The sequence below is a fragment of the Coptis chinensis genome, chromosome 9 (genome assembly GCF_015680905.1).
Source record: "Coptis chinensis isolate HL-2020 chromosome 9, ASM1568090v1, whole genome shotgun sequence".
Lineage (NCBI taxonomy): Eukaryota > Viridiplantae > Streptophyta > Magnoliopsida > Ranunculales > Ranunculaceae > Coptis > Coptis chinensis.
Genome location: NC_141464.1, coordinates 48,978,255 through 48,995,449, shown reverse-complemented (window position 1 = coordinate 48,995,449; position 17,195 = coordinate 48,978,255). Strand labels below are relative to the sequence as shown.

The 17,195-nt window shown below is 36.6% G+C and overlaps 1 long non-coding RNA gene across 1 annotated transcript; it reads right to left on the bottom strand.

Annotated features, from left to right (window-relative positions):
• Window positions 1-6,769: 6,769 nt before the first annotated feature.
• On the bottom strand, window positions 6,770-8,555 carry LOC147476445 (uncharacterized). The gene is made up of 2 exons (XR_015207928.1): window positions 7,252-8,555; window positions 6,770-7,118 (listed from the first exon to the last, which is right to left on the bottom strand). It is a non-coding gene; the product is annotated as an uncharacterized LOC147476445 (long non-coding RNA).
• Window positions 8,556-17,195: the final 8,640 nt, after the last annotated feature.

The window sequence follows — 17,195 nt, the reverse complement described above, 5'->3', positions numbered from 1 at the left end:
CTATGGCTCCATTCTGGAATTTTGACAGCTTGAGAAAAAGATGCAGGGAACAACTGAATAAGACACTTTAGACAAAAAAGCTTTATGACAAATAGAAAAAATAGTGTCAGAAACATAAAAAACCATAGGATATGGAGTGGAAAACCGTATTACCTGAGAGTTCGATTGGAGGAGGTTGGCCAAACGAGGGACTGTAGGTGCCCTAGTGAGACTAGGACAATGATAATCTTTGATGAGAAGTGGTGAGGGGTGTCGCACTCTAGTAGATCAAGATGAGGTAGGAGGATTGGGGTGTGGTGGCTGAGGGAGTTCCAAAATTGCGGGTGACGGAGCTGTGGGAGTTGGAAGATTGTCAGGAGGGAGGGCGTGTGTGCGCTCGATTTGTGCTGGATCAGGGCACGGGCGCGCTCCGTCCTATGGAATTACAAGAGAGGAAGGAATGTCGAAAGTTTTATTGTCTGGGATGGGTAAGGGATAAACTGGCAAATGTGATGGTGGGGAAAATAAATGTAGGTAGGGAAATACATTCTCATGGAAAATCACGTCACGGGAAGTATAAATTTTCTTGGAAGATAAATCATAAATGCGATAGCCTTTCTGAGCATAAGAATAACCAATGAAGAAGCCAGGTTTCCCGCGGTGATCAAACTTATTTTTAATGGAAGTGTTGTGAGCAAAACATAAACAACTAAAAACACGAAGATGGGCAAGAGTGGGAGGTGTCGTAAACAAAAGCTCATGTGGTGATTTGCCATTTAACAAGGTGCTAGGAATTTTGTTAATGAGATAGCCTGCGGTGAGAATTTATTCACCCCAGAAGGATAATGGGAGTTGAGCTTGAAAACGTAACGCTCGTGCAGCGTTGAGTAAGTGATGATGTTTTCTTTCAACAACAGCGTTTTGTTGGGGAGTAGCAACGCAACTACGTTGGTGGATAACCCCATGTTTGGAAAAAAATTGTTGCATGTTATGGGACATAAATTCGGATCCATTGTCGGATCGAAGGACTTGAATTTCATGAAAATGGTCATCAATGTTGCTATGGCCAGATATTAGTGAATGTATTGTAGAATGAAATTGAGTATGAACCATGGCAATAAAAGATTGTAAATGCATGGCAGTTTCAGATTTGACAGTCATAAGATAAATCCATGTAGCACGACTAAAATCATCGACAATAGTTAAGAAAAAACGAGCATTGGAATAGGATGATAAATGAAAAGGACCCCAAATGTCATAATGAATCATTTGGAAAGGTCTAATAGTTTTTATTTAACTATGAGAAAAAAAAAAATGTGTTTGCTTAGCTTGCGGACATACATTGCAAGTAGCATTATTGGAACTATAAATGAAAGGAAACTGCTTAGCTAAAATCTGCAAAGGCGTGGAAGAGAGATGTCCTAAGCGATAATGTCATAAATTATTGGTGGTAGAGTTGTGGGATGAGCAAACGGAAGCTAGTTGGAGATGGTAGAGTCCCCCATTAAGCCATCCCAATCCAATCTTCTTCTTCAATAACTGGTCTTGAAAAAGGCAAGAATCATTAGTGAACATGACAGAGATAGGGTGAGATTTGACTAGTTCACTAATGGAAAGCAAGTTAAAATGAAAGGTGGGAACAAACAGAACGTTGTCAAGATGCAAAAGAAGAGAGCGAATAACACTACCAACATGAGTAATTAAATGGTCTGTTCCATCTAGAAGCTTTAGAGTAGAATGTGTTAAACAAGTATGATAATGAGAAAACATATGTAATAATGAACATACATGATTGGTAGCACTAGAGTCAATGATCCATATGGATTTAGAAAAACATGAGAGAGATATACCTATCAGGTTTGCTTTGTGAAGTGGTACTACCTGAATCAAGCAAACTGAGAAGTTGGTTGTATTGTTCTATGGAGAAAACAGGAGAATGGGAGTCTGTAGCAACCGAATTGGCTTGATCAGGCTTAGGTGGATAACTGTGCAGTTTGTAACATGTACCAATATGATGTCCAACTCGATTCTGATGGTTCGCGAGAATGAACGAAGTGTGCGCTCTCGGTTGCCCCCAGATCGGAGGGCTGGCGGCGAGGAAGGCTGTTCGAACGAAAGTGTTTTGCTGCGGAGGCTTAGATGGGCCTGATTTCAAAGAAGAAGCCCAGTTGGTCTTTTGAAAGTGGGTACTCAAGGCAGCAACGTCTAGAGCAGAAGGAAAAGAGAGTGCATGGATCTCTTGTTCCTTCTCTTCCTGTCGGATTAAAGAATAAATCTTGGACTTACGAGGAAAAGGATCCATTAAGAGAATTTGACGTACTATGAATGGATTGAAAATGAGCATCTAGGCCTTGCATGAATTTTATAAAACGTCCGTCTTTAACCTCTTTGGCAAAAATAGATGCATGACCACAAGTACAAATAGGCATAGTAGACAAAGAACTTAATTTATCCCATAAAGATTTATGTAAAGTGAAGTCAACAGATACCGGACGATTGTCTTGTTTGAGAAGAGTGATAGAATCCTTCAGTTGAAAGACCATGGGTGCATTAGTTTGTGAAAAAAGGTCACCTAGATCGTTCCAGATTTCGAATGCAGAGTCGGCATAGAGGATGCTTCCACGGATATCTAGAGTAACAGAATTGAGAATCCATGAAGCAACGAGATCATCACATAGCGACCACTTGGATTTTTCTTTGGGAGTAGTGGGAGAGGTGACAGAGCCATAAACAAAACCAAACTTATTATTTGCTCGAAGGGCACTAGAAATAGATTGTAACCAAGTCGGATCATTGTCACCGGATAATAGAGGAGAGACGAGAATAGCCGTGGGACTATCTGAGTGGTGTACAAAGAAAGGATCATCGGAACCTGGAGGAGAGTCATTATTGATGTTTGAGGCGTCGACTATTGAGAATTGAGAGGAGGCGGAAGCTTAGAGCGGTTAGAGTTAGGGTTTGGACCGAAATTAGACTGATACAATGATAAATTAGAGAGAGAGATTTAAGAATATTTACTTGATTGATTTCTATAGAGATTACAATGGTTTATAATGAGATTACAAGTTCCTAAAATAGGAATAAAGACAAATGGTGCGAGTCTGTACAAACACAAGCGTTGGGTTTCTAAACAGGACGCGAGGCACGGGCGCGCTCTAATTATGCTTTGAATAGAGCGCGTGCGCGCTCTGCACTCTGTCGTGAAGAACAACTTCTAATAGTTTCCCCTGCTTCACTCAAAATCACTACACCGCGGTTTACTAATTAATATATATCATATCGAGCTGAGTAATTGTGCTTTTTGTGAAAAAATGCTACTGAGTTGAATACCTAAATAATAGTGGTTGGATTTTAACCTCAAACGAGAGGAATGTGGGAATTAAAGAGTAAAAATACAAATGAGATAAACTATCAAACTAAAAGGAGCGTCTCTAATGTGAAACTACTCATAAATCATAATATACCTGGGAGGACATAGTTCCAGAACTTAACAGAACCAGCACTTAAACCATCGCCTTTGAGTACTTCAGCACTCTTGTATGTCTGAGGGAAGATAATTGGGTATTCATGATGCATATACTTCATCACTTCATAAAACTTTTGTGGATTACATTTTACTTCCTTCGTGATCTAGAGTGATCTCGAGCTTACGAATTTCATATGTCATTTTATTCTCGAAAGAAATCAAAATTATTAGAATTTAGATCCTTCCCAACTGTTTTAACTGTGGTTTACAAGTCTTCCATATATAAAAGCTTATGGAACATGTTACAATGATTCTCGTGTGGGCGGTAGTCAGTAGACCATTAAAACTAGCAAAACTAAGAGAATTAGGGTGCACCATCACCCTCAGTCCCTCCCATAAAAAAGCTCGTGGAACATGATGTTACAATGATTCTCATGTAGGCGGTGGACCATCAAAACTAAAATAATTTGAATGGGCATCATATCGCCCTCACAAGTTGTCACTTTTACATTCAAGAAACATTATAGCTTGCAATTACCACTCAGCACTTCAATTTTGGTAATTCGGTAAAATCTTAACTTGGTATAATGTCCTAATAATCCATCACAGTCGACAACACCTCCGAACGCGTACTCTACGCCCGCACCTTACTAGCTACTTTTTTTTCACGAGCTGCAACTGACCCAAGTTCTTTAAAATACTCAGCAATCAACAACAACAACACCCTATTTTGATCTCTACCGAGTGCCGCAAAACCCGAAATCTTCCCACAACGCTCTACCTAAGGTACTGTATATTTTGGTATCTTTGCAAAAGAAAAAACAAACATCAAAAACTCAAGACAAACCAGACCAAAATAACAATAATCTTTCCTTACCATCATTATTACAGGCCCTGTTCTATAACAAACCCCCTGCCTCAAAAACCAAACCAGTAATCAACACTGAATGCTCCCACCATGACTCCCGGTTAGGCAAATCCAAAATATCCACCATACCCGCCTTCAAACTCAACACGCACGTCAAAACTTTCCTACACTTTGACCATGTCGACCTCACATACATATATTCCAACACATCCTTCAACACTATCCAATATCCTTATTTCGCATTTAGCAAATCAAAGATTCTCATATACTGCCAGTTGTTCACAGAGAACTGGTATGGTGCCTTAGGACAAAAGTTCATAAAAGACAACATTAATTTCGAAAATGGGAATCGCAACCCAATTCAAATATGCCCTGTGCGTATCACAACAGCTTGCAACAACGATTTATAAGTAGGAGTCCTCACAAAGAACACATTCGACTTCAAATCCGCAATCGCTCTGAAACCAAGTTTTTTCACACAAAGTAACTCCCTCAACAATCCCTCAACAATCCCAACAATCCAGCGGCTCACACACTCGGTGAACTTCAATCAACCGATACAACACAAGCCACCCCAGATGACTCATCCCCCATACTAGAATAGTTATCGCCATCATTCGACTCATCACCCAACCCATGATTACTACTACCACTACCCTCCTCCCGATTAGAAGTCAACTCGTCCATACTGACAATCTCCTTACAGACACGACCTCTCCCATAAAAATTCACTACAAACATTATCTCTTCAAAACAAACACTTTTTCTTCACTAAGAGATTTTTCCTCTTATACATAAGTATTATCAGAACTACCACTATTTATAGCACAACCAAAAATCGAATCATATCTCATAATCACATTTACACTATAAAGCCACAAAAACTCATATTTTACAAAACCCTAACCCAGGCTTTCCTAGTGAAAACAAAATAGACAAAATTTAAAGCAAGCAACCTATGACGGAGATCAAGAAACACACCTTTCTTATTAAAGCAGACTTCACTCCTTCTCGCAAGCTTCCTTTAGACCAAATTGAAAGCACAATCCCTTTTACAGCGCTTAAAAACTCCTGCTAGTTCCAAAATAAACCCTTTTCCCGTAAACTTCTTTGCTTTATATATTATTTATATACTATACCAAATGAACCCCAACTGTTAGATGGAAAATCGTCATTTCCATCATCAACGACTCACATACACGACCTTTCGTATAACCGTTTTAAGTGCGCACTCTCAAATCAAATGATGCATATCTACAGCCTAGAAACCTTTCATCCAACGATTCAACATCAGTATGGCCCATGCAAAACTACACCAGCGCTTTGACCACCACGTACCCATCTCCAGCTCCACAACCTTCTTTTCAAATGAAAAAAACAATCATAACCGCAACAATTATTGATCCAGCCATTCACCACTAATCCACATAACCGTCCCATCATGCGACCACGATTTTCAAATTTCTCGTCAGCACACCCTTTTCATTGAAGTACTAACGAGAGAGAGCTATGTAAGGGACACCCCATCTCTCAAGCACGTGACACGCACACAATCCACATACAACGACTCCGCCAACTCAACTCGACTCTAAACATACAAGCACTCGCCCACTTGCCAAAATCAGTTCGGCACCAATGACTCGTCACCCGACCTTATCTCGTGACATCATCACCTGCCACTCTCATCATTGCTATCATTAGTGTCAGGCATTTACTCACTGCAACATTCAAATCATTGTCATTATCACCTCCTTAACCACTCTATTTCTATATAAGCTCAAACAACATAATATCAATAATCGCCATACAAATACATGTGTAGCTTGTGAGGATGTGTCGCTCATCTTGATAGCACACCTATCCATACCACTACACGTGTCCTACTTGCTACTTGCTCACATCGCCTATAAAAACCAACCCCATAACTATGTTGGCTTGATTCCAGTCTCACTCTAAAAGTGCTGGATACGTTGACATTCTCTTACTCATAAAGAACAACTATTTCCATCCACCAAAACACTCCCCTTTCTCCGTTCAGATTAGAGCTAAGTCATAAATACTTGGTGTAATGTCTCGTTAATCCCCTAGGATAAAAATAGACATTTACACTCGCCTATTAGTTTTGAACCTGGGACTTGTCTCGTTGATATGCGTGTGTTTTCTCTTATCTTTACATTAAGAGATTGCAGGTTCTTAAGTCGTCCACATTGAATTTACTCATCTATTTTAGCTAAATCAATAAAGTGGCATTATCCGGCCAGCTCGATTAAACTTGGAAATATAATCCAAATCAAAACATTTGTAATATTCGCATAGCACCCATTCATGCATTCCCATTCATGCATTCCGGTAGAACATGGTCATTTCTAATTCCAACATGAACTTAGTTAGTGTTCTCAAGTTTCTCCTTTGTTTCAAGCATAAGCTTCTTGTATTCAATCGGAGTAATAACTACATTACAAAGAAATTAAATGACATTAATAGAACAACAAAATTATGGGATTTCAAAGTTAAACAACTTTTACTGAACCATATATAGATAGATGCAATTCACACGCGCAGAATTTGAAATGAGATGCAGCATTCGTCGTGCAATACAAATAGAATCCTAGATTTAGAAACAAGTGAAACACGTGTGTCAATGGTGTAATATTCATTACAATCACATTGAAATGTAAGTTTATGCTTGGATGGGGATAGCATAAAGTGGCTTGGCTTTCTGCAAGGTAAGCCCGAACTTTTCTTCTATGTCGATATCCTTAGGCTTCACCCCATCTTGGAGCTCCCAATGAAATGAATGTAGAACTGGAAAAGTTGCTTGATCAAAAAATGCCTTTTCAAATATCTCTTTCATTCTACCGTACTCTTTTTTTCTATTAATGATGAATAAAGTAAGCATATATACACTAGTAGACAGTAAAAGATCAAATGTTCAAACCTTAAGTAAGGCTCTGATATCAAGAGGACCAAGTTTGAAGCCATTTTCTTCTGTGTAGTGGAGAAGTATATCTAATAAGTCACGTGAGGCATCCTGCTTCTTGGACTGTAATCTCTGATCAATAATTGTATCAAAAAGTTTGTCTAATTTTCGAAAATATACTGACATACGCCGCTTTATGCCTTGGGGATCAAAGGGCCTTAGCAATGGGAAGTAATTATCAGCAAAACTCCCCATACAATTGCCTTGAATTCTCGACTTTGATTGATAAGGAGTCAAGTCAATAGAGAACAGAGCGTTTAATATCATGTTAAGAATGGTAGAGAAAACAGTTTGGCCGATATTAATTGTGTGCTTGGATTTGAACTCTTCTCTAATGTGATCAATGAGATCTTTCACCTTAGTGAGTCGAGTTCCTTCATTGTCATTGAGTCTTTGAGCAGTGAAAATCTGAGTGGCACATATCTTTCGAAGAGTACGCCATTGGAGGGAGGATGGTAACCATGTCATTGAGACCTCATGGTGATTAATTGCCTGTGCCACATGTGGAATGGTTCGCCACAAAAAGGTTTGGTCATGCTTTTGTAGAACTTCTTTAGCCATATTTGCTGAAGAAACAACCATAGCGGTTACACTGCCAAGTTTAAGAGTCATAAGAGGGTCGTACGTCGCGGCTAACTCAGCAAGTGACTCATGTGGTTTGTTGCCAAGTTCAAAGAGATTTCCAAAGATAGGGAGAGGAAAGGACCTGGTGGAAAGTTGCAAGGAAAAACTCTCCTTGTGAAAACAAGAAGGCATGCCTGGGCCCATGTAGAGAAAAAACACAAAATAGCAGTTGAGATATCCATATTGCTTACAGCAGTAATGTCCATGTACAGAATGAGCTAAGGAAATTTAAATGAGGTGTCACCTCAGAGGTGAAGTGCGAACAAGAAGCTAGAGATCAGAGATGGGTGGGCTGTGGGCAAGAGAGAAAACTAACATAGTCAGATGAGTTTTTTTTTTTTTTTTTTTTTTTGAGCTTGAAACTTTGTTAATAAGAACGAGAAAAGTTTCGTGATTGGTGAAGGAGAAAGTAAGATGAGAAAACAAGATAAAAGGGAAAAACCTACATAGAGGGGACTACATCATTGTAATGGATATGACTTCCCTACTAGATAGATCCTCCATACCATTACCAATCATGTGCACTACCTCTAGTTCACAAATTGAAAATGTGCACTACATAGTGAGCTGAGCTAGGCAGGGACAGATCTAGGGGGGGACGAGGGTGTGCTGCAGCACACCCAACTTTTCCGTTGAAAAAAAAAATAGTAATTATAATAGTGTGTATAATTCCCCCAAAAAAATATTTGTAGTGTATGTTAGCTGTAGCAGCCCCCTTGAGTAGCAATCCTAGATATTTGTGGTGTATGTTAGTTATAGCAGCCCCCTTGAGTGGCAATCCGGGATCCGGAGCCCTCATGGTAGGTATGGTATATATGTGGATGTGACTGCTGACTACTGACCCAAAAGAAATTGAAGAGCAAGAGGTCCCGGTCCCCACACTCGTTAGTTAGTTGGGTTTAATCAAGGACGGAGACGTGACTCTAGGTTTAGGGGTCCAAGGTGGGGGCAGTAGTACATTAGTCCAAAAAAATTTGGAAGGACGAATTTGGAGTCCAATCCTTATAGTTTCAAGTGTTTTTCTACTGATTGTAGTATAACGTATGGGTGTTTTCCAAATGTTGGGTGGGTCCTCCATCCTTGCTACACTGCCTGCATGTACATGCTCATGCAATATATGTTATTCCGATCTTGTTCAAGAATTATTTCCTGGTGGTCTTTGCTCCTTATATATTCCATTTCTCGCCAGGTCCTTACAGTTTTAAGTACAAGTAATTGGGCTGAGAGCCTAATTTTCTAAAAAAATTTGCCTCAAATCCACTTCAATTTTAATTTTACCGTAAGTCCAAAACCGGGCTGATGTCATTATATGTAAATTTAAATTTACATATGCAAAATTGAATTGACACATGTAAATTGAAATTTGCATATGAAAATTTGAATTTATACAGCTTTATTTTCATATGTAAATTCAAATTTGAAATTTGCATATGTAAATAAAGTTGTCTAAATTCAAATTTTCATATCTTTATATATATATATATACTAGCTCTACCCTTTTCAATTGAGAAAACGTTTCTAGGATGTCCACGTGTCATGGTTAATTAAGAAAAAGTATGAGATAAAATAGAAAACAAATATTTATCTTTATCCTTAAATATATATTATAGCTATATATATCCTCACCAATTTATTTTTTGGAGCACTCCAGAGACTCCAGTTTTTTCTAAACTCTATTATTATTATAAAAAAGTAGGATATAAATAAGGAAACAATCCCATCTAGAGTTTCACAGAGTCTCCATTTTTTCTAAACATTATAGCTAATTACGAAAAAAAAACAACCTCATCTAGAGTTTCACAGAGTCTCCATTTTTTCTAAATAATATAGCTAATTAATGAAAAAAATATGAGACAAAAAACTAAATTGCTAAAAACAATAGTTTCCACCAAATACGATTTTTCTAAAACCATTTCGATTTGATGCTCCATCCACTGTGGGATTTAGACATTTATTCATAGTTAAGGATTTCAAAAACCACAATTTCAACCACAATAATTACAACATATTCCAATTCTTTAGATATATATATATTATAGCTATACCCTTACCAATCTATTTTTTGGAGCACTCGAAGAGACTTTAACTTTTCTAAACTCTATTACTAATTATAAAAAAAAAATATGATATAAATAATGAAACAATCTCATTTAGAGTTTCACAGAGTCTCTAACTTTTCCTAAACGTTATAGCTAAATATGAAAAAACAATCTCATCTATATAGTTTCACAAAGTCTCCAACTTTTCCTAAACAATATAGCTAATTACGAAAAAAAAAATGAGACAAAAAACTAAATTGCTAAAAACAATAGTTTCTACCGAAAATGATTTTCCTAAAACCCTTTCGATTTGATGCGCTATCCACTGTGAGATTTAGACATTTATTCATAGCTAAGAATTCCAAAAATCATAATTTTGGCACAATAATTATGACATATTCCGAATTTATAAGTTTTCAACACTATAATATAATTTTTCAACTCTATAATGTTATATATTCAGCGAAATAACGAGATTTAGTTAAAGTGGACATTGGACTTAAATAAATTATGTACCAAATCAAAACAAATTACATGTGGAAAATTAAATTATACAAAAAATAACATCAAAAAATATATAATAGAAAATGAAAAAAAAATAAAGGCAAAACAATAATGACAAATATTTTAAAATATATATAATACTGAATGAAACTAACGTCAAAAAACAATTAATGGGGAACCGAAAACTGGATACAAATGCATCGAACTAACCTCAAATAATATTTAACGGGAAATTGAAAACTGGATGCAAATGCAAGCATTAAACTAATCTTAAAAAATAATTAATAAAAAATCGGAATATAGATACAACTGCATTAAACTAACATCAAAGAATAATTAACGGAAAATCAAAACTTGGATGCAAATACATCAAACTAACATAAAAAAAATAATTGTCGGGAAATCAGAAATTGGATGCAAATGTATTGAACTAACCCTCAAAGATTTAATTAATGGGAAATCGAAAATTGGATGCAACTCCATTCAACTAACCTCAAAGAAAAATTAATTGTAAATTGGAAACATGATGCAAATGCGTGGAATTAATCTTAAAGAATAATTAATGGAAAATCAGAAACCGGATGCAACAACACTGAACTAATCTCAAAAAATAAACTAGATGCAAATAAATTGAACTAATCTCAAGAAATAATTAACAGGAAATCGGAAACTGGATACAAATGCATTGAACTAACCTTAAACAATAGTTAACGGGAGATTGAAAACTAGATGCTAATGCAACCTTATCAAATAATAAACGGAAATCAAAAATAAAAAACTAGATGCAAATGCATTAAACTAATCTCACATAATAATTAACGGGAAATCAGAAATTGGATGCAAATGCATTGAACTGACCTCAAAGAAATAATTAACAGAAAATTGGAAATTGGATCCATATATATTGAACTAACCCCAAAGAATAATTAACGAGAAATTGGAAACTGGATGTAACTGCATTGAACTAACATAAAAAAACGGGAATCGAAAATCGGATGCAACGGCATTGAACTAACCTCAAAATATAAATAACGAAAAATCAGAAACTGGATGCAAATGCATTGAACTAACCTCAAAACATAGTTGGGTTATATGTTGTGGGAATGTCTCGATAAGTACATTTTTTAATTTAAAATAGTGTTTATCTTATCTCTTTCCGTATGATTGGAAAATCCTTGCTATTCAAGTAGCTTCAATATATATGAACTTCGTCTTACCACTACAACATCAATATTGCACCAAGAATTACCACTACAACCAGGGGCTGATGCAGGATTCAACAATAAGGGGGCTACTAGCACTAATTCTCACTACTATATATATATCAGTCATTCTCTAAAAAGTAGCTACTTAAGTTAACTTAAAATAAGTACGTAAGTAAAACTTCACCTACAAAATGAACTCAAACCCAATTTTTTGTGGATATGATATAAATAATATTAAAATCATCTCCATAAAATTTCAGCTCATTTGTAAACCTCTAACATTGGCAAAAAACGATTACAAAAAGTCGACATTTCTAGACAATTAGATTTTTTTTTAAAGATGACAACAATTTTTATCTATGTTAGAGGTTTCCAAATAAGTTGAAATTTTGTGAGATGATCTTTATGGTGAGTGTTTCATCAAAGACCATTAATACTGAGTAGTTGAGAATGCTCCCAGTGACCCACGTCAGCTCCCTTTTTTGCTCTGAGACTGACACATCAGATTTTTCATAAAAAAAGTAATTCTATGCTCCTTTTCTGGCGATTTCAATTGTTCTTAACCCAAAATAGATAAAAACCTCTTTATATACTTTTTTTTCAATTCTACAAAAACACTCTAATCTCTTAAAAAAAAATTCATCTCTTTAAATCCTCTCTCTTATTCTTCTCTTCTTCCAAAATTAAACTAAGAGAAATTGTTCTAACACCCAATATCCCCAATATCCTGTAACAAACTTCTATTCACAACCAAACCGATCCTTTAGATCAATCAACCTTGCAACAAGAATGCGCATAACTCAAAAACTTGGAGCTTCATAATCCACCGGTTCAAAGGATCCAAGATTCTCAATTGGATGGTCGAGTTCTTGGTTATCTAAGAAGAAGCATTAATTTGACTTTCCAGCTGTACTAGAAGGTTATTCCAATGCGAGTTGGATAACTAAAGCTACCCACATTAATAAATCCCCATCTGGGTGGATATCCACACTCGCAAGAGGAGCGGTTTCGTGGGCATCCAAGAAACAGACATCCATGTATCTCTCATTCAACTATAGAATCCGAGTTTATTTTGCTAGCAGCGGCTACAGAAGATGCTGGCTGATTAAAGCTGCCTACCACTATTTGCGGCTAAGATTGAAGCATTGAAACAGTGCAAACGATGGAGAAGAACAGGGCAAACGATGATCTCCCTAATGAGATAATTGAGAAGATACTCTCAAGGTTACCGGTCAAGTCTATTATGTGATTCAGGTGCGTATGAAAATCATGGTGTTTTTTACGATCCCAATTTTGTTGATAGGCACTTTAGGGGTAGGCAAGTTCAGAAACCAAAGCCTGGAAATAGTTTAGTTGATCCCCAGCCTGCCATGATGAAGATGCAGGAATCCTCCAAACCATGTGACGAAATTATTACTAAATCTAGGACTGCTTGAACACCTCGAAACTGCAATGCCACTGTAGGAGGTAATTTTGGAGTGCAAACCAGATTCACTGGAATTATTAACCGGGAGCAACCGTGAATCTGGAAATGCACATTTGTAATGTTGCAATGGATGGTGGGTGTTAATGACTGAGAATAGTCCAACTGGGGAAACATTGCAAGTGAAATCAACAGAAGATACTTGAAGCATTGAGTGAAAATGCAAACTGTGCAAGGCTTTATGGTTAGCCATTGGTTTGCAATAACTACTATTTCGAATTCAAGTTCAAGGTATGTAGGAGCATAGGCGCAAGTAATTTGCTAACTTCAAATTTCATAGAATAGTATAATATGAGATTTGTCTGGAAAAATATTTAATTAGTTTCTCTTTTTTTCTACTTTTTCTTAAAAGATACTGAAAATATACAATCAAAATTATAGTTTGGTTCATTTTCTTGAACCAAATGTTGCCAACGTTTTGTTGGGTTCTTAGGAGTGATTGTACTGTTTATTGTTCTTAATAACTATTTTTGACAGAGTTTAATTACAACTTTGAGTGGAGAGTTTAGTCAGGATCGGCCCCTTTAAACTAGAACATAAGCTTTGCTTTCCTATAGTACTCACATATCTGGACCACTCCTACGCCGTCTTGAATCTCTAAATCCTACTTTTATCCTTTTGAGTCTTACCACTGATCCATCTCAACATGATAACATTCTCATACCAAGTCTTTCAAGACCTTGGAGATCACATATTGCCCGCCATCTAGAGTATTTTAATTATTTATTTTTGAAATACTTAAAGGTTTGGAAGACCCTAACCTATATTAATAAAAATCCTAAGTACATGTGTAATTGTGTATGCTCTGAGAAATATTTTGAAAGATCCTTCTAGAGGAGCAGTAAAGTAGAGATATCAAATTCAAAAGGGTCATTTTGTTTCCTTTTTGCCAAGCGATCCTGCAGGCAGCAGCTCTATTACACTCTCTGATGGTGTGTGGGACTGTGGGTGATATAGATCTATTAATATCACATAAGTTTAGCCTTTTGCACTTTTATATGCATTGACCAACACCGAAACCAACACCAGTTGAGCAACTATTATCAGATCATCGGATGTACCAGAAGCCATTATGAGTTCATCAAAAACACTTAGAAAATTTGAAGTTGTATCTCCAGTTCCAGCAGATATCGATATTGCCAACTCAATTGCACCTTTTCACATCTCTGAAATTGCCAATGAACTTAATCTGAAGTCTCAACACTATGATCTATATGGTAAATATAAGGCTAAGGTATTTAACTTTATATCAAGAACACACCCCATTTTGTTTTGTTTTGTTTTTCATTAGATGGGATGGTTTTTCATTTTTGAAGTTTTTGGTGCATGTGCAGGTGTTGTTATCTGTGATTGATGAGTTGAAAGAGTCGGGAGATGGGTATTATGTGGTTGTTGGTGGGATTACTCCAACCCCACTTGGAGAAGGGAAGTCTACTACTACTGTTGGTCTTTGTCAAGCTTTGGGAGCTTTTCTTGATAAAAAGGGTACTTCCTTTTATTTCTAATTTTGTTTTATTTTTGTTTCTGTAATAGTGTTCATTCTTATTTGTGATAAATTCTTACTACAATAGTTGGAGTTGTGTGTTTGTGCAATCATAATTTAAAAAGCATTTATTTGATTGGGCGTTTTCATTCCTTATGCATTGTGTTGTGCTAGATATTATTCTGTAAGACTATATGACAAAGAAGCTCAAAATTCCTAAGCCCATGTCTGTAAGGCTATAAGCAATAGATACTTAACATGTTGAGATTGATAGGCACCCACGTCAGCCCCCCTTTTTTCTCTAAGACTGACACATCAGATTTTGCAAAAAAAAAGTAATTCTACGCTCTTTTTTTGCCAATTTCAATTGTTCGTTGTTCAAAATAGCTAAAAACCTCCTTCCATATTCTACAAAACACCTCCAACTCTACAAAAAAAATTCATCTCTTCAAACCCTCATAATAACAAAAGAGAAATCATCTTCTCCATAAAAACATCAACAGAGTCTCATTAAACTAAGAAATTGTTCAAGATATGCGAAATTAGATAATCCCACTGGAGTTCATGAGAAGAAATTGCTTGAAGAGATGGGGCAGTCCAAGGAGAGAAAAAGAAGAGAAACGGTTTTAAAAAGAGAAACAGGTTCTACTTCCTATTGTCTCCCCTTACTTTCATCAGTCGACAACAACAAAGTTGTGTGACCAAGAGGTACAGGTAAGCCCCCCTTTTTTCTCTGAGATCGACACATCAGATTTTAAAATAATTAGACATAAAAAAAGCAAATCTACGCTCTTTTTTGCCGATTTCTAAAAAACAAAACCCCTTTTTCCATACTCTCTTTTCAATTCTACGAAACACCCCAACTCTGGAAAAAAAAAATCATCTCTTCAAACCCTCTCTCTTGCCAACATTATTGAAGTTTCGAGTCTCTCTCACACAAAAAAAAAAGATGCAAAAAGTCAACCGTTGTTCGCCCTCCCAACCTCTCTTCCTCTTATCTAACCTCTTCAAACTTCACCAGACTTAATTTAAACTAGAAGCTTTTCGAATCAATCATCGAGTCGAGAAAATGGGAAGTCAACATATAATGATAAGATATGAGTTCATGTTGCTCTATAGACACATTGAGCTCCCAAAATACGAGGTTACTGCTACTTTACAGGTAAGTTGCAAAATGCTTATAAAAGTGCTTCCTTCTTTGGTTGAATAAGCTGGGTTTAACTCCTTGAGTATATATCTTTTGTATTTTCTGAATGCCAGCAAAGCAATTTTATGTTATACAGTGTGCATGTAACAAAAGGGCCTTATGAGTAAAAACGAAAACAAATTGAAAGGTGTTGGTAGGGTGTATCTCGCTATTGAACCGGTGTGTATATTTACTTTGGATTCCCACTTACTTTTCTAACATCATGATGAAGTGAAGAATTTCTTTTATTAGAAGAAAATGAATGCAACTAACAGTCTTGCATTAGCTTTTGGTAGCCATTTCATTGCATAATTTGCTTTAATAATATACAAGACGCCTTGGAGCAAGTCCTAAATTATAGTAAGCCCCTTGTATGGAAATTTGGGTTTTTCATAAAAGTGGTGAGGTAGACGCTGCATACAAAAATATGTTGCAAATCTATCCTTTCTTAAGCCCTTTGGTGTCTAGGCCGTAGTCCCAATATCCAGTGTTTTTTTGTGTAAATATGAAAACTTACATGATCAGGGTGGCATTGGTTTATTGATCAATGAATCCGGAAAAATAACTATCTTTTGTAAGTTAATAATATAAGGAATTAAGCTTAGCACCAGTTTCTCAATTATGATTATGTTGTGACTGCATAACGCACAAAATTGAATGAAATTATAGAATATTTAATTATGCTTTATTTATTACTTAATCTAGGTTGCTACAGTTTCTTTCCTTTTTTGGATTTCTGGGCTCCTTCCAACTGAACCCTTGCTGAATTTAACTTGATTACTACTCTGTACCTTTTTGGCAAGTCCTTGACGCTTTTCATGTGTACAGTTAATTTGTTTATTCTCCAGACACGTTCATCTTATTTGTGAAGCCCAGTACAAGTGTACAACAGTCTACAAGGCTCAGCTTCATCCTCTGTTTTTTTTTTATAAATATTTTAGGGTTAGGCTTAACCCTTGCCCGCATTAATTTCCAGAACAAACGTTCCCATTTTGAGGTCTAATGTTATTAGCTGTTTTATGGGGGAAGTTGGTAGAATTTAGGGAAAGTGTAAAGGAAGCTCTTGAGGCTTCTGGAAGTCCTGCGGCCCTAATTGGAGCTAATCCTATGATTCCTGTCCATCAACATTTACGCAAAAAGGTGGTAAAGGATTAATGCAAACACACTCTCGAGAAGGAGTCAACAGCAACAAGGTAAGCATGGTTGATTTGGTTGGGGAAGTAGGTGTGAGGTTCATATTGGTTATTGAGGAAGTGAGGTGACAACCAAAAGACTGGGTGGCTCTGTTCATGGCGACGTATTATGGGGAAATGGTGTTGAGCTATCTAACAGTATTGCACCTGCACCTGTAGAGGCTGGCTCTTTTGACAATACCGTG